The sequence below is a fragment of the Hermetia illucens genome, chromosome 4 (genome assembly GCF_905115235.1).
Source record: "Hermetia illucens chromosome 4, iHerIll2.2.curated.20191125, whole genome shotgun sequence".
Classification (NCBI taxonomy): domain Eukaryota; kingdom Metazoa; phylum Arthropoda; class Insecta; order Diptera; family Stratiomyidae; genus Hermetia; species Hermetia illucens.
In genome coordinates, this window is record NC_051852.1 from 131,820,980 (window position 1) to 131,826,813 (window position 5,834).

The window sequence follows — 5,834 nt, forward strand, 5'->3', positions numbered from 1 at the left end:
AAGAAGGTCAAGAAGATAATCACATGTTCATCTAGTTGCGGCTACAACATGCGGCGATGGTGGTTAATTTAAATGATTGTTGTTAATCCGACAGTTCCTCAAAGTACGATTTCATGATATGATGGGAAAACAGGCGTCAATAAAAAGAATAGTTAGCAATATGGAGAATCCCAGCTTATTCTTCTAATTAACTCGTGCATAAAATTGTGATCAACACGTCCCCTTCGGTATAGACAAGCACGTTGCAGAATAGTGTCAAATTAATAGACAAGCAAGCGCAATATAAGCTCACCACCGATGATAACCACCAGACCACTGGAAGTTACACCTGCAGTCATTTCGGGGTCCTCTTTTATCCACTCCAGTGGACCTCTGTGGCAGGTCGTTTCACTACCAAAGAAACTATTCGTATCCAGTTTGGCTTATTCAACTTTTTTCGACGACTTCCTCGAATACAATTTCAATTTTATTTCGTTCTAGCGATATTGCTTCTTCTTCGCCGATCCCTTCCCGCTGGCAACTTCTTCCCGCCTTCCATCAGAGAGACATGTTCTCTACTCGCCATTGGTTACGCTACGCAACTCTACTGTTGCTGCATTGGCTCCGTCGCATGCTTTCTCCAGCGCCTCATCGACGTCCGCCACTACTTAATAGCAGGGCACACCTCCAGTTTTCCCGATCTCATGTCGCCCCAGCGACCTCCTGCTCAACGTTGCCTCGCCAGTGAAAGAAGTGTTCGTGTCTAGGCTAGCGTACTCCACCACTTCTGACGATATTCTGGCGTACGTGAGAAACAAGGCCAACTCAACCCTGTCACCTCTCTCGTGCGTGAAGCTGACGAAAAATGGCTTCCTTCGAAGTGACGTATCTCCATAAATTTGATGATATCTCCCAATCTTTCTTTTAGCCACTAGAGATATTCATCAAGCATGTCTCGCCGAACTTGACTGATTTTCACAACTTTAGACTATTTTACCAAAATGTAAGAAGTCTATTGACCAAGCTGCCGAATTTCAAGTTATCTGTTTTCGAACATCACGTCATCCACATTTCTGAAACCTGTTTGATGACAGCATTTTAGATCCCGAACTAAACTAACTTTCGACATAGACTGCGCTGCGTTTGGAAAAACAGCCGGCGCACTAATAGCTGTTAAGTCCTTTCTCCGCGTTGAAATCATCTTTTCTTTCTGTTCCATCATCTACGATTCATAAACTCCTTTGTAGTCCTCCAATTTAACTTTTCCAGAAATCACTTACATCGCACTCCTGACTTTGTTCTCCATAACTTTCCTATGGATTGCCTAACCCAATCCCCTCAGGCCTCCTCTTGCTTTGCCCCTGCCACCCATCATCCCGCTCTCGAGTTTGATGGTCAGATATCCCGAATCCAATTCCCTGTCGTGGGCAAGCCTGCTAAGTTCAACTTTCGTAGGGCAAACTTCGTAGATATGAATTGAACCCTGGGGTAATCAACTGGATTATCCTCCTCTTTCCATTAACTTGTGGCCATTCCATTCTATACCATTTTATCTGATCTTCTTTACTGTTACGATGCCTCCTCTCTTAAGTCCCTGCGCTTTTACCCTGTCTAGTTCATCACTGAAGTCCACAAGAAATTTCGTCAAAAACACACTGCAAGGAAGAAACTCCTGTCCTTTAGAAACTATGCAGATTCCGATTTTTTTTTTTCCAAAACTCTGCATTGCTTGGGCAAATCCGTAATACTTAGGTCGAAAAAGGAATATTTGGCCAGTGTTCACTAGATTGCGGAAACCACAAGACTTCCTGGTTCCACATTTGCAACTCCCGCATTCCCGCCCAGCTATCCTCTTCGTCTAGTAAATTCCCTGGTTCCTCAGCTAACTCCCCTCAACTGCCTTGTGATTTATTCTACTGTTACTTTTCTTCAGTCTATGTTTCCTTTCCTCCCTTCTCTTCCCTCCCGCTAGTAGGTGTAGCCTACCCACCATTGTCTTCCGAACCGCTCTTCTGCGGGCCCTGGTTCCGATGGTCTTGCAAATTTTTTTGCTTAAAACTGGTCAGTCCACCTCCCTTTCCCTATCCGATCCTATCCCTTATTTTCAAGAAAATCTTCGAAGAGAATCATTTTCCTGGCTTCTAGAATGAGGCTCTTGTCACCTCGCCGAGAATTATCGCCTCATATTGCTCCTGTTCCAAAATCTTGGAAAGGCATGTCGGTGACTAGTTGCCCGTCCACTTCGGCCACATCATAGTGAAAGAGCGACTCGGTTCGATTCACTGCCTCCAACCTGCTCGAATTTAACAATTTTACTGTCAAATGTGTAAATTCATGGCGTGAAGAGCATACTATCTTCCCTGACTTTGCTAAAGTTTTCGACATTGATAAGCAACAAGATGCTTCTGTTAAAACTCTCGTCTCTAAGTGTTCTAAGTCTTGCCTCTTACCTTTCCAAATGATCCTGCCGTGCCTCTTTTGGTAGCCGCACATCCCACTCTTTCACCCCTTCCTTTGGCGCCCCGCAGGGATCTATTCTGAGTCCTTTATTATTTTTATTTTTTATCAACGACCTTCCCCCTTCTTTACTCTCAGGTCTATGTCGACGACCTTAAACTGTTTTCTGCTATATCGTTGCATGTGTACTATGTCTCTCTTCAATTAAACGTAGACACTTGGTGTTCTGCTAATGGTTTAATACTAAACGTCAGAAAGTGTCACTCTACGTGTCACTCGCTTAAAGCGGACGTTCCTTATCATGTCAGACCTCGGAGTCACTTTCGACAATAAGCTCCAGTTCCACACCCATTGCCCCGAAGGCACCAATCAAGCAGCAAAATTATCGGGCTTTTTACTTCGCTCGTCCCGTGATTCTGACTCCATTCAATCCTCCTTAGCCCCCTTCCCTCGTGAGAAGCACCTTCGAATACTGTTTCATAATCTGGTCATCCTCTCGGAACTGTGATTATCTTCCCCTTGAAAAGGTAAATTAGCTCGTTCTCGCCCCCCCGCCCCCCACTTTCGCTTTCTGAAGCTCCCCGAAAACCTCCTACTGCAGCTTAGAACCTATGTGAGTTTGTGCACATTTTTTAAACTTTTCTCGGGTGTGATGAACTGCCGCCGTCCTGCGTCTTATAAATATACGTAACGCGGACATTTTCAAAGTGTTCTTCTCGGAGCTCGAACTCTACTACCATCCTCTTATTCTTAGACTTCTACGAAGTTATAACGCATAAAGTTTAGTAGTCTTAAGCGTAGGTTTGTGCTTTCTCCTCAACATGAGGGCAATAAGCAAACGGAGTGTACTCTGTTTTTGTTCGTTAATAATAATAAATAAATGAATGGCCAAATACATCCGGAACACCTTATAACTGGCGTCTCTGGTGTGTGGAACTTATGAAAGTTGGCAACCCCGACCATATAATAGTTTTCGTCGTGGTGATATATACTAATGACTTTCACTTGCGCCGTCACTAAACATTTAAGGGTTTTCACCAAACCTTATCAGAGGAACAGGGACAAATAGCATTGAGATGAGTCGTTTAAATACCATAAACTCCTAAGACCATGACTTCGTAGCATTCACGAAAGAAAGAAGCTTCTCCACCCTTGAGGTCCCCAAAGAATTGTTTTAGTAGCGCCCGTAACCTGATTCTAGCTTGAGATCGGCAATCGCAGACAAATCGTGCTGCATGGTCTCCTATAAGCCAGTGCCAAAAGAGAGGTCCAATTCGGGTACCTTTTTCATGGTGGTAAACGGGGTCAGCTCCATTTTGTTTGGATTTATGCCAAGTCCGCATCTTCCAACCCGCAGGACCATTTTTTCCAACGCACCCCCCATGATTCCACTCAAACGTAGGAAAGCATCACTGATACAAATATCACCAAGTCGTCGGTATCTACTATTGCTTTCACCCCATTTCTGTTCAATATTGTAAAATTTCATTCGTCACTATTAACCAGCAAGTTGTGGCAAGGCATGGTATAATCCCTTCGTGCTGTTTCTGTAGTATGACTCACATTATGTCTTTTGAGCCCGGAGTTGCTGTTTATAGCCCACCCGATTTTATCCTCTTTAATTACCGATTTGATAACCTCACAAGACTGAGACAGCATACCCTCCAAACTAGGCTCAAACTCACAATCAGCTCTAGGGTTCCAAGAGAAGATTCCATCCAAGGGTCACTTCCGACTTTTTAAAAAAGCATGAGCTTCTACCTTCCGGTGCTTTCAATGTTCTAGCAATAGTCCAGACAGGACAGCTTTCTGGCAGTCTTGATGGCCGACTTGCTCGAACTCCTTGAACTCCTTGGTCAACTTCCTGACGTTGAACAGATCTGTATTTATGACGGTGACATTACCTTTTTCTGCATTTTGCAGGGCCCGAGACATTGAAGGCGGTTTAGAATACCTTTTTCAGAGCCCTGACCTTTGACCTTTGACTCCACGTCTTTCCAATTTTACCAATTTCGGCACTGGGAAGTTTGCTCTTAGTAACTTGACCAAACTTCCTCTAGTCTATCCTCCTGAGGTCTCTGAAAGTGTTGGATACCTATACATTGAGATTTGGACTGAAAAATATGGTATTCAATTATCTAGTCAGATACTCTCTAGTTCTTCCCCCTGAAAGTTTCATTGTTTGTTGAAGGATGATATCATCATAGTCACAGTTCGCTGAGCTAAGGGAATATGAGGTTGGTATACTGCCCCTGTTACATGCCGTTAGATTGCGTTAATAAGATATTCAAAGAGAATATCTTTCGTTGATTTTCGAGCCGCTTCGAAGCGTATACTTTGCATTGCCGTTGCAGCCTATCAACATGTAGGCCTTCTTTGTTGCGAAAGGCAGACATCCAATATTGAGGCTCATCTAGTTGAGCTAATTGGTTGTGAACCATATAGGCCGAGAAAACATACATGTCCTCCGCCCCCTCCTGCTCCAGTTTGACCATGGTTAAGTCGCTGGGATTCAGGTCCGGCTTTAGGTCTGTCCTGATCAGTGTCTCTGTGCGGTAGAATAAATATGTAATATTTGCTTTGGAGCCCTTCGATAGTTCGGCCTCCTCCGATTCAGAGCTCCTGTATTAGTACGACGTCCATGTTTTCCTCTTTGTGATCACCCGATAGGCTGAGGTGGACTCTGAGCTCTGCAGATGTATCTGCGCTACCCATTGCATGATTTGCTAGTATAGGGGGTCCGTCAATCCCCCCAGCAGTTCGTTGGCAGCGTCGACTGGATTCAGGTTTTCGTGCTATTTCGCAGAGCGTCCATGACTCTGAATCGCACTTTATAGTCCCTCTTTTCCAGCCCCTTCAGGTCTATTTATCTCCTCCTTGAGCACCACCTAGTCATCCATTGGGATCTTGGAGCTTCCAAGGTGCAAGGTTTGGACGTTCTCTAAGAAAGTCAACATTCATTTCCAAAAAGAAAAACGTTGTAAACTGGAAACTAGAACTTTGTCTCCCAGTTACTCCTTGACCGCTTCGCAAAACCATTGTTGAGAGCTAATACAATTTTGATCTTTTAACGGAACTTACGTAGGACTTTCGCAAAGGCTTTGACTGAGTTTTCCTTCTTCTCCACGCCTTGATTTTATGTAGACGGAATCTTATAGAAGCAGTACACTGTTCCCTCTACCTGGTAGAAGTCCTCCCTACGGGCATTCTGGTCCTTTCGGTTTTGCCCAGTTCGCTTTGCAAACGATTATCCACGGTTCATTTGGTGCCTACGATGCTCTTGGCGAGATTAGGATCTTCTCATCATAGCCAGCGTCGTTCGTTCCCTATCTACTATCTATCATACTATCCTGGATCAAATATCTATTGAAGTCAACGAGAACAAAAGCAAACACATC